The 18958-nt window shown below is 41.2% G+C and overlaps 1 long non-coding RNA gene across 2 annotated transcripts in view; it reads right to left on the bottom strand.

Annotated features, from left to right (window-relative positions):
- The window catches only part of LOC116873051, a 156985-nt gene that overhangs the window by 2301 nt on the left and 135726 nt on the right, over positions 1–18958 (bottom strand). For both annotated transcript variants that reach the window (XR_004383733.1, XR_004383732.1), the window contains exon 3: positions 513–693. This is a non-coding gene — a long non-coding RNA (uncharacterized LOC116873051). The remainder of the gene's footprint in view (positions 1–512; positions 694–18958) is intronic.

Genomic DNA, 18958 nt, shown 5'->3' with positions numbered 1-18958 from the left:
TATTTAACAATTTTCTTTTCATCAACTCTGTTTCACTTAAGTAAATTTCATGTTGTTAGATGTGATTGAAATTTAAATCAGTAAGCCTTGAGCAAAGCAAATGATCGGACCCTCCACAATGTGGGTGAGCCTCATCTAATCTGGTGAAGGGCTTGAGAGAAAAGACTGAGGTCCTCCAAAGAAAGAATTCTGCCTCTGGATTGCCTTAAGATTCAAGACTGCAACATCATCTCCTGCAGAAATTTCCAGCCTGATCACCTGCCCTGCAACTTTTGAACTTGCCAACTTCCACACTCACAAGAACGGACTCCTTAAAACAAATGACCACACTTACCCCTCTGTGTGTGAGTGTGTGTGTGTGTGTGTGTGTGTGTCTGTGTGTGTGTCTGTGTGTACGTATCCTATCCTATTGGTTCTGTTTCTCTGGAGAACCCTAAGACTCTTACCAGCCTTCAGGAGCACTGACTTTTCAAATCACATTCAAATGTCTTGGCCTAGATGCCAATGCTTACCTTAACCTAGCTCTTCCTTATTCCATGTTCACTTCGTGTGACTTCCCAATGCGAACTTTGCTTTACTCCAGCTGGACACCTCACATCTTTATTTATGCTCAGCATTCTGCTGAAAATGCCTTGCTTTGCCAGTCCTCCTCCGTTCCTGCCTTTGGGGCCTGGATCCATTTCACATGAGGAGCTAAGGAAGAAATAAAAGGTGGAATAAATTTCTCACACCTAGAAATATGCAAAACTATCTTTGGCAAGTAAGGTTTCATCTCGTGGGCCAATTCTGACTAATTGGTGGCAGTTACTTGGAACATTTTAGGAAGGATTTGGAGGCTGTCTCTGTCGGAAAGAATACAGGGTTCTATACGTGATGTCTGACAGTAGAAGGGTGAGAAGGGCCAGAGTGGTAATAAACTTCCTATATAATTGCCACCTCTGGCTTGGTTATTAAGGAAACCGGCCAAGAGTATTTTCCTGGGCCCTTTCCAATGCCTATTCAAGCAAGGTATTAGACCTATAAATTTTTTTACAAAAACTAAACTAATCTACATTTACATATATAGGGAAGGTAAACAAGGGCACTGAAACAAAGCAAGAAAGAGTACTGAAAACAGGGTACTTTTGCCTCCCAAACATCTCCTTTTTCACACAGTAGCAAATGTTAAGACAGAATTTGCCTGCTGGGGCAAATGATTTGGGGAATACAAACAATCCAAGACATCAGTTTAGCTATATGCTGCCCAGCATATGGACACTGGGATATTCTCATAAATACCTTTGCCCCAGTTCTCTTGGGACAGCAAAAGTTGCATTGGTCCCTCCCCAACATCCCTGTCTTTCATGTCTGAATGGCTGAACTGAGAACAGAAGCAACTCTGTTCAACACACCAAGATCAGAGTAATTGATACAGATCTTCCTGAAAGTCAACCCAACACTGTCCTAGTAGAAAATCACCCTATGCCTGGTTTTCAGTAGTTCTTTCCCGTAGGCTTTAAGGTTGGCGGGGGCGGGGGGGGGGCGGGGGAAGCATGATTATTTATACAGCTGGATCAGGTTACTTTCATACATTCTGGACTTAAGCACTTCTTTCTAACAGTACAGTGTGAAAGGCACTAAAGATACAAGGAAATCGTATTTGGTCTTTGCTTTCAGGGAGTGCCTAGCATAACGGATAGTCAAAGAATATATAGAAACATTATCTTAGACTGAGGTCAGCAAACTTTTTCTGTAAGGTAATAAATGTTTTCAGCATTACAGGTCATGCGTTCTCTGTTGTAACTGCTCAACTGTGCTCAGTTGTAAAACAAAAACAGTCATAGACAGTACTTAATAGATCATCATGGCTATGTTCCAATAAAAATTTGTCAACAGATAAAGGCTGCTGACCAGATTAGTTTGCTAATCGCTGCCTCAGACTTATTGGGCAAATTAGGACCTGAGATGAACATCTCTCAGAGGAAAAGGTAAAAAAAATTAAAGGGTGGGTCCATTTTTGGTTAGCGTGGTTGCTTGAGTAATCAGAACCTTATTCCCGATGGTGATATTTAAAAATTTATTAGAACTCCAAATAAGATCTATGGCATCTCCTTTAAATATGTGAGAAAATAAAGCAGTTACATTTAATAAGAGAATGGCTTTATTCATTTAAAAATATCTTTAATTCAAGATTTGCCAGAGTCGTAATTCATTAAATGGGAAACAACTGCCAAACATAAAAATTATGTTGTAGAAATCCACAGGGCAGAGTGGAGAAAGCCCTAGAGGGAAATAAGAAAAGTCTCAATGGATGTGTGTGGTGGAAATGTGTCCTGGTCATGCAGAGTTCTTAATTTTTCAAATCATCATGGAATATTCTGGAAAAACCACTCTTGTCCCAAAACATCAACAAAAGTTTCCTTTCTCATTTGAGTCCCCTCCAGCAACTAGAAATTGAGCAATGGGGCAAATAAAGAAGTCTGGAAAAAAATCTGAGAAAGTACACCTAATATTAGTAGTGATGTTCTAATGAAATCCTGGCCTTACAGAAAGAACTTGTTCCTAAATTGATTTGAGAACTCCATTGAATCACAAAGGCTCTGGGTAGATGATGCCAACAGCTCAGCTTGTATGACAAAGCAACATAATCTCCCAAAGTCCATCGCCTTTTCCTCACTAATATCATTAAACCTCACAGTGTCCTAAAGATTAGGAAGAAAAGTACTCTTTGTTTTACTGTGAAACCAACATCCAGACAGATTCAGTTTCAGTCAGTAACACAATCACCACCATCATTCACAAAATGACTTTCGTTTCTAGAGGCGACAAAAGAGCAAAACTGAGGAGGTAGGCTTCACTTCCACATCATTGATGCCCTGCTCTCCCCCAATACATAATTTCCTTTATATTTAAGTCTCCATCAAAATATCCCAAAGATGTCAGTTGACAAATATTAATAGACCTTGTAATCCCAATTAGGTATTTATCTACATTTTCAAAAAGGACTCTTAAAGTCCAAAGAATCATTACAGCTCTAGTATTGATTCTGAATGGCAAAACCCCAAGCATCATCAGTGATAAAATAACTTTATCAAGCAAGGGAAACCGGTTCTTTTCAAACTTAATGCTGACTAGTTTCCCAAGCACTTACAAAACGGTCTTTGTGGATTAAGACTGTAGTGGGTAACCAGCTGTCCATTCACCATATCAAACATGTTTCTCACAATTTAAACAAAAAATGTTACGTCATTTTAAGCTACCCAGTGGGTCTAGTTAACTAAGTTTCTTTCTAAGTGTGTTTACAAAAAGCTTCACTCTCAAAAAATGTGAAATAAAATAAGAAACACACATCTCTTGGTCTCCCACTCTATTTATTATCTGGTGCTAGAGGCTGGGAACACTAAGAAATGTAACACCTGATTCCTGTCCTGAAGTAGTCTGCATGGTCAAAACAAAAATAAACAGTAAAGCGATTCATCGTTTGATAGGTATAAATCCCTACAAAACTGCAATTACACACACGCCAAACTACTCAGGTTTATTTTTACTGGTTTCCCGCTCCATTTAGAATAAAGATACAACTTCTTAACATGGCTGATGAAAACTCTTAACCTCTAGGTGACAGCCTTTTCTCAGGCCATGGGTCCATTTGCTCTCTCTGCTCCACACATACCATCCATCTTTTAGTCTCTTCTTCTTGCCATACTCTCTCCTACCCCAAGGCCTTTGAACAGTCTTTTTTCCTGACCCTAGAAGGTTCTTCCCTTTGCTTCCTCCCTAGACAATTCCTTTTCATCAGCAGCACTTAGATAAGTTTTTACCCCCAACCCCCACATTATGTTCTTTCATTGCCCCCATATGTCTATCCTTGATGTTTTTCACTGTAGCAAATCATCTATTCATTTCATAATTATTGTATTAATAGATTTCTCTCACCTCAAAGCTCTGTGAAGGCAAGGATGATGTGTATTTTTAGCTTATCGCTGAAGCTTACACAGAGGTCCAACAGATACTGTCTGAATAAACGGCTAATGAACAAATGAACATCTGGACTTATATAAACTAATCCATATCCTTTTTATTTGATAATAATCATTTAATATATAATTATTAAAGTCTAAAGTTCACTCAGCAAATACTTATAAAATTCTTACTATGTACCTGGCACTCTGCTAGAGACTGGAATATAAATGTGAAGACACTGTCCCTCTCCAAGCTGCCTACTGAGAGAGAAAGACAAGTTAACAGATCATTATAACTGAACACATGTTACAGGTAAGAGAAATCCAATGTGCCACGAGAACACAGAGACAAGAATTAACTCTGCCTAGGGAAGCTCAGCAAGACTCCTAAGGAAGTAACGTCAGAATTCTTGAAGAAGAAACAGAAGTGCAGAGGGTAAACTAGTGAGAGAAGGCATTCTATGCAGAAAATGGAACGTGCACTCACCTGGGTGGCTCAGTTGGTTAAGCAACCAATTCTTGATTTTGGATCAGGGTGCGAGATCGAACCCTATGGTGAGTTCTGTGCTGGATGTAGCCTGCTTGAGATTCTGTCTCTCCCTCTCCCTCTGCCCCCTCACTCCCACCCCAAAAAAAGAAAAAAAAAAATGGAGCATGAAAAAGGCAAAAGATTTGAAGAGGTCGAGATAGGTATGGAAAAGCAAATCGTTTGGTACCACTGTGACTGTGACGTATGAATGGGTATGATTTGAAATCAGCTGGAGACTCTAGGCTGAGGTATAGAACAGCATGAGAATTTGAGCTAAGAACAGCCTGCCTAAGTGGAACTGAATGGCAGTTGGTGGCAGGTACAGAACAGAAGCTGGAAAAGAACTAAGAAAGAGAAAAATACCTCCATGGGAACAATGGCAAATATTTGGCAATCAGGAAACCCACCCCCCACGCCCCCACCCTGGCCACTGACTGGAACCACCCTTTCAAAATCACACACTTCCTGGGGGAGTGTTTCCCATACTACCTTAATTATAACAGTCACGTAGCTATTAAAATACGTATTCTGAGGACGCATCCCAACCCCTCTGAAGCAGCATCCTCAAAGGAAAAAACTGGAAATCTGAATATTGAGCCAACACCTCAGGTCAATCTTATTATCAAGGAAGCTTGAGAAACTTCTATTCCACCTTCAGGTAAGGCTCACCATCCTTTTCCACAGCACTGTCCATTGGCCTCTCAGGGGTGTGCCTGTCTGAGAAACTATCAATGTCAATTAACAACATAATGACCCTTATTTCCAATTTAACAATAAAATATGACTGCGTTAGCGCAGAGAAAATATAAGCATCATCACTACCTTATTAGGAGAATCACACAGGCTCCTGAAGGAAAAGTTCAGCTAATTATACACAAAAGACAGAGACACTAGACTCTGTGCAGAAGGACTAAAGCCCATGAACTTCTTCCCTTAGCGCAGTGGCTCTGGGTGATGTCTCAGGTCTCCAAACCTGTTTGCTTCTCCCCAAGTGATCATCAATTAAATCACCAGTTGAGGCTCCAAGAGTTATGTGACCAACTGCAGAATAACTGAAGCTTGTTCAACACTTAGTTATCGAGCTTTTCACCAACAGAAAATGAAGAAAGGATACTTACTACATAGCACAGCCTCGTCTGAGTTTCTCACTCCCCTCACTCCCCTCTACTGGAAGACAAAACAAAAACAAAACGTTTTCTATGCTATTGAGGTATCAGTGTTGAGATTTTGAGGCAGCCAAACTGTAATCATTTGGATGTCAACCCTTCATTTAGCCCCACACTTCCTGTGGCGAGCTGGGTCACTGCTTGACTATCCATGACTACAGATGTAAATGGACACCTGGGTGTTGCATGAATTGTTTTGTTTTGTTGTTGTTGTTTTAATTTAAATTTAGGTAGTGAACATACAGTGGAATATTGGTTCCGGAGTAAAATTGAATGATTCATCACTTATATACAATACCCATATTGCTCATCACAAGTACCCTCTCTAATCCCCATCCCCTATCTGGCCCAACCCCTACCCACCTCCCTCCATCAACCCTCATGTTGTTCTTTCTCATTAAGAGTCTCATGGTTTGTTTCCTTCTCTCCTTTTTTTCTTTTCCCCCATCCCATCTGCATAAACCATTTCTAATAGAGAGTTTTTGCCCTTCTTGGAAATCCAGCTGGGTGATTACCTCCAACCTCAGAACTCATTGAAAAGCAAAGCAGTGGAATCTCTGATTGTTTATACTATTTCCTTGATGGTTTTAGTTAAATAATTTAAGAGCTCTATGCCTCAGTTTCCCCACCCACAATTCATTGCAAGTGCTTTTTAACCTATATCATATACTATAAAAACGAAAGATGTTTTTAAGAGTTTGCCTGACTATATATCAAAATTATTTGTTGGCATAAAGCCATATTTAAATGGCAGCTTTGTTCCAATGGGCAAATACATATAATCTGCTGTTTTTCTCATTTTTAAATTGGATTCAGTGATGCTGAATTTATGGCAGGCACCCCATTTGGGCAACACAAATTGCAGGGACAGGAAAGGTTTGTTCAAAAGCAGAACCTGAGAAGTGAATACTATCTGTCACCTTTCTTACCTAATGACATTTGAATGTAAGATTTGAATGTAAGACATCTTAATAAAGATGACTTGCTTTCCAAAATGTCCTGCTGATTTGGTAAAAGAGGATTTGGAGAAGGAAAGCAACAACAGTTGGAAGGGAAAAAGAGTAATTCCTACAAATTTTGACAAATACCAGAAATTGCCCTGGGTAGTCCAGTGGATTTAAATGAGGATCCCTGGAAAACCCGAGCATTGCTTCGTAAATGGGCATCTCCAAATTTTATGGATCTACTATCAAGTCAAAAAATGATCCATGGGGTTTTCCAAGATTTCTTGCCCTTTGGTCCACAGTGGAATTTCTCAAAGTATGTTTTCAATGGATGATGATTAAGAATTATATGACAAAAATAAAATAGGAAGGTCATGATCAGAACCCATTATATATAGAAACTTGATTCATGGCAAAAATGAAACTACAGGAAGTAGGGAAAGAATGGCTATCATAATAAATGGTGCTAGAACAACTGGGCATCCATAAGGGAGAAAAAATGATATTACATCTATAACATTAAAGTAAAAAAAAATAAAATCACACTGCATATTTGACATCTTATATATAGAGCAGTGCCTCTCAAAGTGTGGTTTATGGACCACTCGCATTCAGATCACCGTCATGATAATGAAATACATAGATTCCCTAGATTACCTTAGACCTGCTGATTCTCTAGGGATGAGACCAAAGAATCTATATTTTTATCAAACTCCCCTAGATGAGTTTTAGCACACTAAAGCTTGACTTTCACCAGCAGAGTGTTTGGCAGTTATGAAAACAACCATCTGAATCCCAGCTCTGCCACTTAGGGGCAAATTAATAAATCTGTCTAAAAGCAGTTTTCTTACCAGTAAAGTGGTGATAATACCAACCTCATAGATAGGTTGCGGTGATTAAGTGAGATACTGGATATATAGTACTTAGCACAGTCTTAGTTCACAGTAAACACTCAGTAAATATTACAATTACTTCCCATATCCAGTAAACCTACCAAAAATGAAGAGTTTTCAGTCACTAACAAAAATTTGCAATTATAAAATTACGGTTTGGTACTGGTAATACTTTATCACGTGTATTAACAGGTAAGTGGTGAGTATTTGGTCTTGAGAACTTATTTGGAGGTCCTACTTGAAGAACATAGCTATTCATTCATATACCCCCATCTAAGAAGTCATGGTCCCGTCCAATGATGCAACTTTAGAATGTGTGTATGTGATGCAGTGATCACTGTCTACCCAGTGACCCTGACGAGCTAAGTCACCTTGGTCATCAATGCAATGACAGATTAATTTATTCAGCAAATGTTTATGTCCCAGGCCCTACAGCAGATGCTGAGCACTAAGAAGGAAAAGATGCGGACCTCGCTCTCCAATAGCACCTAGTTTGTGTATATTCCAGCAATTTTTGCTATTGTTGCTGTCAAATGGCAAGAAGACTAGAAAACCCTAGTTTTATGGGAAGGGCATTTATGGCTGAATCAGTGATAAAAGAAAGATATTAAACGATAAATGCACCCAGCTCCCTCTCCTCCTCCTGTCTCCCAAAGCAAACGCTTTTCCAGACTTTCTTCCAGCATCCAGTACTACATTGATGAGAAATGTGCCACAATGAATGAAGGAAGGGAACTACCATGGGGAAGTAAAACTACCTGAGCCATCTCTTGTGCCTGTACATTCCTCTGCCTGCTCTTCTGCATTGAGGGACTAACTGTCAATGCAGAGAAGAAACAGCTGCTTCAGAAAAGAAAAAGCAAAAAATGCAGGTGCCTGGGCTCCACTGTGCCGGGACAGTCCTAACCAGGGACACCTGAGATTCAGATGAGACATTCTGCAGAGACAGGACAAACTAGTTTCCTAGGGCTGCCATAACAAAGTTCCACACATTGGGTGCCTTACACAATGAAAATTTATTCTCTTACCATTCTGGAGGCTAAGAAATTCATCAGCAAGATGTCACCAGGGCCATGTTCCCTCTCGGTGCTCTAGGGAAGAATCTGTAACGTACCTCTCTTCTAGCTTCTTGGTGTTCCTTAGCTTGTAGCTGCATCACTCCAATCTCTGCCTCCATCTTCCCATCACCTTCTTCCCTCTTATAAGGACACCAGTCCTTGGATGAAAGGCTCACCCAAATCCAGGATCTTCCCCTAAACTTAACTAATTATATCTCCAAGGACACTATTTCTCAATAATCACATTCTGAGGTAGAGACAGATTTAGGGGAGGCACTATTCAACCCAGCCCAGTCTCAGTAGAGTATGGTTTGAGGAGGAGAAGGCAATGAGGCAGGGATGGGAGCAAAGGCAGACAGAAAAGACTGTACACTTAACATCCGGCAGCATCCAAGTAGTCAGGGCTGCCTTCCACATATTCCTATCTCCACCAGCAGGGCCCCCATATCCACAGGAACAATAGGCACAGGCCCTAGTTACTTTAGGGGCCCATGAAAATGTTTCAAACTCTTAAAATCTACAAAAATAAACAAATATAATCCAACCTGGATTCCACATATACTTATATTGATGCAGTCCATAAAATACAGTTTTTTTTTTAAAGATTTTATTTATTCATTTGACAGAAAGAGATCACAAGTAGGCAGAGAGAGGCAGGCAGAGAGAGGAGGAAGCAGGCCCCCCGCGGAGCAGAGAGCCCGATGTGGGGCTCGATCCCAGGACACTGGGATCATGACCTGAGCCGAAGGCAGAGGCTTTAACCCACTGAGCCACCCAGGCGCCCGATAAAATACAGTTTTTAATATTTTAGGCAAAAATGCCTAGGGTACACAAAAATTACAATGCAGCCCTGTTCACTAACATCCATCCTCACACTTTCCACCTGAAATTTCCTTCCTCTCCACAACCATCTTGTCTTACCCTTCAGGACTCAATTTATGAGTCAGTGCCTCAGGGAATGTTCCTTGACAACCACCCCCACTCCCCTCCATTCCATCCCCCCACCTAGCTTGGTTACGTGCACCCCCTTTCCAGCATTCCCTCAGTTTATCGCTTGCATAAGAAGTCCCACCTCACTCTCTGCTTCTAGAGACCATGACCTAAGACACTTTGTGTCTCTCCGACCGGCAGCATTACCTGGCAAAAATTCTCTAATAAACAAACACACTGAATGAACGAAGTGTTAGAGAGACACGGAAGCGAGTATCGAAGACTTACCCAGGCCTCCAATAGGGCTGAATTGCTAATAAAAGAACTTCAGTCCTCGATCAACTAAAAACCTGAGCACAGAAAGAAAAAGATAGGGTATAAGTTCCAGAACAACAACACAAGAAGAGTTCCTGACAAAAGCTAGAGAAGGATCTAACAATTAAACCTGAGGGACAGCACCTACTGTGTGCCAGCAAATCACTCCCAGACACCACAGACTAACGATAGTAAGTCATCAAAACGGAACCAGGTGCCCTTAATATTCTCTAAGAAGGCATCGGCCCCAGAGCTGGGGACCCGATGAATTGGCAACCATAGACCATGAGGTTGGTGCTGAGGAATTTATGGGAACAATGAGTTGGTGGTAGATGGGTTGCCTCCGAAGACCTGATACCTCGTGAGAGTATCCTGGTGAGCCTCAAAGTGTGATCCTCTGGAGCCCACATTCCACAAGCTGGAAAGACGAGAGAGGGTTTCACGGCATGGAATTTCTATCGTGGATGTGGTTCACTCCTCTCAACCTTTGCAGCAGTTCTGGAGCTGAGCAGATGGCAGGGGAGGGCTTGACTAAGTGGTGAAGTTTTAGCTGCAAAAGGCAATTCCTAGAATGACAATTCAGAAACTCATTTCCCCCAACACTTATCATATTGGCAAAGGGTTTGTGAATCTTTTTAGGAAAATGAGAAGGAAGCAGTGCCTCAGAATAAGGCGTCCTATGTTTGGGTAGGTTATGTGGAAGCAAACACGACCGAATCCAATTCTTCCCTTCTGTTTGCTCTTCCCAAGGAAGGGGCCAGACTTGTTTGTAAATTAAATAATACTGAAAAGACTAAAGCTTAGGGTCTGCGGTATAACAAACCTCCAGCACACAAAGCAAGTGATCAATGCATTCTGAAACCGTATATGATAGTTTCCGCTGAACTGCTCCAACCCCACCTGGCATTACAGACCCGTGTAGCCTCTAGCTCTTTCTTATAAAGAAACGGCAAGTTTGTAGAAAGAGCATAATCTGGATTCAAAGCCTGTCTCTGGTACTAAATAACTATATGATCTTGAACAAATGACTTTTCCTTTCAGAGCCTGTTTCCACAAACATAAAGGGGTGGAGGAGGTGGGGGAGGGGACAATAGCTATCTCAAAGGATTATTGTAAGAATTCAGTGTGATGATGTATATGAAAGTCTCTGGCAGACAGTATGACCTTAAAGTGTTACCAGTTGTGTTTTTGATAGTCGGCTTTTCTGTTTATTTCTATTCTGCCTAGCTTGGCAGAAGTTTATGTCAAAGTAACTGTCATGCTTTCAAATTCTTTCAGTTCCGGCTCATCTATAATTTTCCCCTTAGCTTCAAGCAACTTTAATATTAAGATATTTAATGAAAAAAATTTTGTTTTCCTTTAAGTTCCATAGCCCTTATTCTGTGTGAATGAGGCAGTAAGATTCAGCTTTGGTTTTAGTTTTGATCCTTTACAATATACACATAACAGAAACTGTAAATGTATTTGATATTCAGAAACAATTAATGTACTGTCTTTTAATGAGGACTGTTTTAATTCCGTTTAACTTACTTAAATGCAAAAGAAGTGTTATCTGCGGAGATGATTTCTGTGGCAAATAACAGAAAAGCTATTTAACAGGTTTAAACAATTAAGGGAATTTATGGACTCCTGTAACTGAAAAGTCTATAGGACTTTTCATGGTTTGGTCCAGGCTCTGCTTCAGTTTTTCTGCACGCCGCCCCCGCAATTCTATCTGCCTTCAGATGTTGGCTTTGTTCTTGGGCTGGCCTCATAAAATAGTGGCCAGCAGCACTGATAGTGATTCTGCATTCACATCCAAGGGCAAAGCAAAGGCCAAGGTCAGTTTTTAGAACCATCATGTCACTCTGATTGGACTACCCTGATAACAATCTCGGTGCTAGGGAAATGCTATGCACTGATTGGCTTAAACTCCTATCAATCACTATGGCAAGGAAATGAGATTATTCTGAGTGGCTTAGATGAAGCAGGACCTGCCTCTGGATCAGAAGATAAGATTCATCTCTGCTAAACCTCATGGTTGTCACTCAAGGAAGATGAAATGGATATTAGAGGAGCAAAATCAATGTTTGCTCTAATTAAAAAACAATGTCTAGCAATTTAGTACAGTGTTCCTCAGTGCCTATTTTTTTTTTGAACTATCACTAATTTCACTATGCTGAACTCTTTACAAATAAAATAACATGGTTTAGCATCCAATGCAATGTTAGAGTCTACTAATATAAGGCAAGTTATTAGCGAGAATTTCAGGACATCTAGGTTGGGGGGGGTTCTCTTTTCTTGGTTTTCCTCTCTCCACTTTTCCTTATTTTTCTCTCCCCCTGTTTTCTCACTTTTTCTTTTTCTCACTTTCTTCCTTCCATCTGTATTCCTCTTCTTCTTAATATGCCTTTTAATATATGCACATGAAACAAGATGTGAGATTAGACATTTCCTGATGTCTCACGATTTTACCTAAAGCTGCAAAGCTGTTGAAACAGATGATAGTGTCCTCTTAGGGAGGCACAAGAGCATCCATTTCTCACCTCCCTGGCAGCCTAGGAAAGAGAAAACTAGAAATTCATTAGAAAGTTCCTCAAAGGTAAATTTATATACACAGGTAGAAGGGATGCCTTCACCTGTCTGGAACAACTGAGGAAGGCTTTTCAAGTGAATCACTGAGAAGGCAGCACTTGCCAGAGGGAAACTGGTATCTTACTCCCATGCTAGATGTCTATAAAAACCCACAGTCTGGGAGTCTAGGGGCACAGGGGAAGAAAGGAGAGAATGGAAGAACAGATACTGCCCATCTTTGCCACCGTCAGACCCCAAGCTTCTAGTCAGAATTGGGTTGAAGAGGGCGCCTGGGTGGATCAGTGGGTTAAGCCTCTGCCTTCAGCTCAGGTCATGATCTCAGGGTCCTGGGATCGAGTCCCGCATCAGGCTGTCTGCTTGGCAGGGAGCCTGCTTCCTCCTCTCGCTCTGCCTGCCTCTCTGCCTACTTGTGATCTCTCTCTGTCAAATAAATAAATAAAATCTTAAAAAAAAAAAAAAAAAGAATTGGGTTGAAGAGAGGGTAGAGACCTTGAGGGAAGCTTTTAACCAACTGAGCCACCCAGGCGCCCCCGACCTTGAGGGAAGCTTTTAAATTGTGTGCATAGGATGGAAGGTCTGGGGTTTTGTGTGTTTGTTTTACGTTGAACTAGGTTTTCTAATACCCCAAAATATAACTTCAATAATAACCAAATGTGACTGAGCTGTTTTCAAGAGGTAAGGAAGAAAAAACCCTAAAGAACATTGTTAGTTGTTGGTACATCTTTAAAATGTTTTATGTTACATTTTGATATAAAGGGGGAAAAAGCTGTTTCCTAATTGTACTCCACTAAATGCAATTTATTTAATAAACTCATAAAAGCATCACAGATGCATCTTCAGTGCGCTTTTCATGACCATATCTACATCACGCATCAGTGGGGTCCGGCAGGAAACAGGAAATGTTCAGAGAGCAACTGAGGAGTTAACAAAGACGTAGGTGGGACTAGAAACTGAAGATGGCGGATGGGAGTTTCCAACAAAAGAGAGCACCCTGAGGCCTACAGGGAGAAAGGGAGGGGGTGATTGCCCGAGCCCTGAGACAGAGCGAACTGGTGCCTTGGATATCAGCCAGCAAGGAAGCCTAGCCGGTGGTAGAGCTGAACGGAGACAGGTGAAAAGCTCACTGGGATTGGCAGATGGCAAATACTTGGCATAGATAATATACTTCAATTGTGAAACTCTGGCAAATATAATTGTAACTGATGTATGGAATACTCAAATTACTTAAAACTGGTGATAAAGCAGAATTTTCCCACTGTCTCCTGGCAAAAAATGGAATTATATTCCTCAAGGAGAAAAAATGAACCTCAGACCAATGAAATCAGCCTTAAGAGTAGAGAAAATGTATTTAAACACAAATGTTATTCATCTAAAATGAATATAGATAATGATATGATAAAAATTAATCCCCAAAAGAAATCTGCAAATAAAAACACTGAAAATGAAGAGTGTTACTCTGCAGGATTACAAATGGTGGCCACTAGACTCTGAGCCACTTCACTCACACTGACATGTCTGCACAGATCATTAAAGCAACTTGTCTGGTAACACCTTTGCTAAGACAGGCCCTCAGCAGTCTATTTTCTGAGATCTGCCATCTAAAATCATGATAATCAACTGTACTCCTAGGGAGAAAGTTTTGTCTTTCTTGGTCTTTTTCCCCCTTTGCGTCCTTTTGCCATGACTCTCTGCCTTCTTATCTTGGTGAAGTTAACATGGGCCAACGAAAGTTTCCACATCCTTGTTCTTTCTCACTGATAAACTAGGGAAGCAAGATGTGTTCAGCTAACTGTTTCCTGGACCTACCCCTCCAGCTGGTTCCCACATTCCGACCATGCTGAATACAAACACGAAGAGTTCTGGGTTCTTCCATTGCTCTGGAAACTTTCTTCCCTGTCCCCAACACACACACACACACATACACCCTCCTGCTTCCTTCCCATCCAAGGAAATTCTTCAAGGTCCAGTTTAAAGGCCATCTCTTTAATCAACCCCCCACTAATCTCACCCCATACCACACCCCCACCCCTAGTCTGGCCAACAGAGTTCAACATCCTTTCTCCTCTGTTCTCCTGGTACGCAGTCTCCAAACTTTAGAATGGTCCTTATCACTTATACTACAGGTAGTTCTTATGGTAACCATCTTCTCATGAGAATGTTATCTCTATAACTCCGGTGACAGAGGGAGAAGGTTCATAATTTATGCTGAAAGAAAGAAAAAATATCTGAAAAGTTTTTCTTTTTTTTTTTTTTTTTAAAGATTTTATTTATTTATTTATTTGACAGAGAGAGAGAGAGAGCACAAGTAGACAGAGAGGCAGGCAGAGAGAGGGGGAAGCAGGCTCACTGCCGAGCAGAGAACCCGATGCGGGGCTCGATCCCAGGACCCTGAGATCATGACCTGAGCCGAAGGCAGAGGCTTAACCCACTGAGCCACCCAGGTGCCCCCTGAAAAGTTTTTCAAGGTGTCATTAAGGTTTTATAAGCAACAGAAGTTTTATTAAGGTTTTATAAGCACCTGTTCCACAGGTGTATCAGGGACCAGGACTATAAGTAGGTAGATGAAAAGCTTCTCCCTTGAACCAGAAATCAGATCAAGGCCACCTCAACATCCCTTTAAAACAAATACAAGAACAACATGTAATAAATTAAAACATGCATTTGCCTCTTAATTTTTAGTTAAGTTCTATACGTCAAGTTGCCTTAAAATGAGAGGTGGCTGTTTATTAATATCTTCCTGATTATTAAGGAGCAATGAGGTGGCTGTGTTTATGAAATGGGCTGTTGCGACAAGACATCTACACAATTATAAATAAAGCAAAGATTAGCAACGCAAGATCTGAGATTTTATTTGTTTTCATGAGGACTCTCCCAGCAGCTTCATGCTTAATGGCAAAGTCATGACTGTACCCTAAGGTCTATTTACACAAGACTAAGCGGCCATCACCAGCCCCATTAATGCCTCAGCACACTCAGTAGAGCTGACTACAGGCCAGGGAGAACGATGTCACTTGGCTTTTTATAGATACAATTCCTTAGTCTTTGAGTTTCCTTTGCAATCCGTAAAGACAGACCCCAAAGCGCAGGTAGAGACGTTTCAGATTGTGAACTTTCAAGAGTTCCCTCCGGGCCCACCCCTCCCCTTGTCATATTTACTATGCACAGTACACGGGTCACTCAGACACAGTAAGTTCCGATTACCTGCAATCCATTGTTCTCCAAAACTGCTTGGTAAACTTATCAATGACTTTAAAATTTCATTTGTTTTCCTGCCTAAGGTAGGAACATTCTTCCTGCATCTACAGTTATCAGCACACAGATCACAACTACCTAGCAGCGAGGATAAATTTCCCGATTTCTAAAGCAACATACTGACGTGGAAAGAACGCTTTATTTAGAGAACTAAAGTCCACATTCTGGCTATATTACCGGGGTGGGGACTAGGGTGAGGTGAGCACTCACTCTCTGGGTCTTCCTGGTCCTGGCAGCCATTACAACCTCTGTGACTTGTTTTTTTGTTTTTTGTTTTTTTGAGTCAATTCATAAACCATAACATTAATCATTTTCAAGCGTACCTTTTAGGGACATTTAGTATGTCACAATGTGGTACAACATCTATCTAGTCCCCAACATTTACATCAACCCGAAAGGAAATCTTATTCCCATTAAAGCAGTCACACCCCATACCTCCTTCCCCAGTCCCTGGCAACCACCATCAGTTTTTCTATCTCTATGGATTTAACTCTCCCGGATACAACCTGTGGGCTTTTGAGCAGTAGTCCTAATACCTAATATACCTTGTGCCACGATGCGATTTGAAGAGTTTTATGTGCATTAATCCATTTAATCCTCACAAAAACCCAATGAGATGGACACAAATAGCCCCAGGTGAATGGTTTATTATTTAATTCTCTAATTATGCTTTCTTCATCTGTGAGATAAAAAAGCAATACTCCAACAATAATCTGCTAAGCATGTTTATTTATGGGAGAAGCATTGTTCTAGTTCAGGAATAGCAAATGAGATTCATCTCTAACCAAGTGGGAGTGACTTCCTGTCAAACAGGGGGAGAGAGGTCTTTGAGATGGTTCATGGGGCAGAGTATAATCATTGACTCGTGGCGTCTGTCATGGACGGAGGCATGGATGAAGTATCATAAGGAACAGAGAATTTGCCTTTCCTCCTGGGAGAGTGAGGGGGGCGAGGGAAGGAAAATGCAGACTCCGTCTTAGCCAGGATGGGAAGGAAGCATCACTCATAGGAGCATGATGAGAATAAGGTAATTTACAGCGTATTAAGAGCAGAGGTGTCAGAAGTCAAAAAACCGAAATGGAATATGTTCAAATCTCAACACTCTACAACTCTTGAAAAGGGTAACATCTTGAAAATTTTTTAACCTTCCCTGTTCCCATTTCCTCTTTTGTAAAATGGATAAATATAACAGAGTTCTGGTGGGAACAGCATAGGATAATGCAAGTGAACTGCTGAGCACAACAACTACACATAGTAAGAGCTTAATAAGTGGTAAGGAAATAAAATATACATAGTATATTGTATATTGAAATATTATCAATATACTTTATATATGTGAGATGTGTGTGTGTGTGTATAAAGAGAGAGAGAGAGGGGAGAGGTATAGGTATATGTCTGCATTGTAACAAAAACACAAACACATATACCTACACCTTCTCTCCTCTTTATGGGACATACAGTGGACAGAAAGGAGGAATCAAGGCTACTTACAAGAGGGAGAAGAGGTCAGAAAAGCCTCATAAAAGAGGAGGCCCTTCAGATGATACTTGAGAGAACAGACCCACATGCCTGCCTCACCCTGTTGTTTTGAGGATCTGGTGACATCATTTATTTAGAGCACTCAGCACGATGCTCGCAGTCCACAAACATAAGCTGAATATAAATGTCTGGGTTCGTTGCTTTATTATTCCACTGTGACCCTCTGAATCAGTCAGGGTTCTTGATGGCAAACAATAGAAACTGCCTCCAGCTAACCTAAGCAGAAGAGAAATTTCTTAGGCGGGTCTCAGGGAACTCAATGAGTCAACTGGAAGCAGGCTCAGAGCAGAGGTGGGAACCCAGGGAGGCCGGGCAGTTGTAGCCAGGAGCAGGCAGCTCGGCTGGGCTGTCACCATGCACCCCACCTCTGGGGGGGCACATTCAGCACTGCTGCCATCAGCGGTGTCCCTGGGGTTCCCTACCACTCCCTCGATGTAACACCGCTGGTGAGAAAGCCCACTGACTGACTGGGTCTGTTGTCTACACCTCAGTCACCCATTTCATCCAAAGAAGCCATCTGGCCTCCTCAACTTGCACAATGAGAAGCAGCGCCCTTTTTCCTACTGAGAATAATCACATCGCAGAGATTTACTTCAGTGATAGAAAGGGAATCTGGATGTAGGGTGTCAAAAGAGTTTCAGCTGTACCTTAAAGAACACTGTCTCAACATAGCAGAGAACATCACCATAAATCCCAGAACTTTCTTTTCAAAATATAAAATATTTAGAAATCAAGATATTCAGGTCATGTTTAGGTGTTTCATGTCAAAGATCTGCTGTATAGTAGGCAATCAATAAAAAGTAGTGAAGTAATTGTAAAAAGAGTCAGAAACTGTGTGATTAATATTAATCATAAACTATGATTTCTTCAAATCTTTAAAAATGGCTCTAAAATGTTAATTTCTCAGTTTGAACTCCCCATATAGGCTAATTTGAGATGTGGGAAGATTAGTTCTGCTCTCTTTACCCCCATTAACAAATCTGAGAGATGTTTTTATCTAATGTGAGCGTGAGCATCTGGAAAGTAGTCAGAGGGGAATACGGGCTTACTGAGTTGATAACAAAAGCTGGTTGTTAAGAGTGAGTTGATAATGGATTAGCAAGAGAGCTTTCTGATGCTCCTAAAAGATCTGCTCTGAGATTTCCAGGAACTACACAGACCTTTAGACAGAGAGCAGGAGCCAGAGAAGAGAAATATTACTTCAGTAGAAAAACTGGCCTCTTACCACCAGTACTGAAACGTGTCCAGCTCTGTCCTGTGTCAGATAAACCCTCCCTCTACGTCTTCCTCTGTGGGGCCTGCCCTACTTCTCTTCCCTCAACTGTCCTAAACTTCTTCATAGTTCCTCATATTTGTTTTTCGACTTCCCACCTCCCACTCACTTTCCAGCCCACCGCAGTCACACTACTCCACTGAACCATCGCCTGCCAAGGTTACCAATAATTGCCTTATAGCTAAACCTAACAGATGCTTTTCCATCTTTGTCTTCTTTGGCCTCACATTGTCTGGATAATGCTTATGTCCTCTTAGAAATACACTTTATGAAACTTTCCTAACTCAAGAGTCTCATGGTTTGCGCCTCTGTGTATATTCAGTTGTAATGTATTATCTTGGATTTTGCAAAGGCACCCAAAACTCCCAGATTGAACTCATTACTTTTTTCAGCAGTTATATTTTTTCTGTGTCCTCCTTCAAAATGAATGCCTCTCGTTTGCACAGGTCCTAAAGCTAAAGACTGTACCATCTTAGTTTCTCCCCTGTGGGTACTCAGTCTCTCAGCCCCATGCCCCTCCCCTGTTGGTACTCAGTCTCTCAGC

Source organism: Lontra canadensis, unplaced genomic scaffold (assembly GCF_010015895.1).
Source record: "Lontra canadensis isolate GAN:19392208 unplaced genomic scaffold, GSC_riverotter_1.0 scaffold31, whole genome shotgun sequence".
Taxonomy (NCBI): Eukaryota; Metazoa; Chordata; class Mammalia; order Carnivora; family Mustelidae; genus Lontra; species Lontra canadensis.
This window is presented reverse-complemented; position numbering and strand designations above follow the sequence as displayed.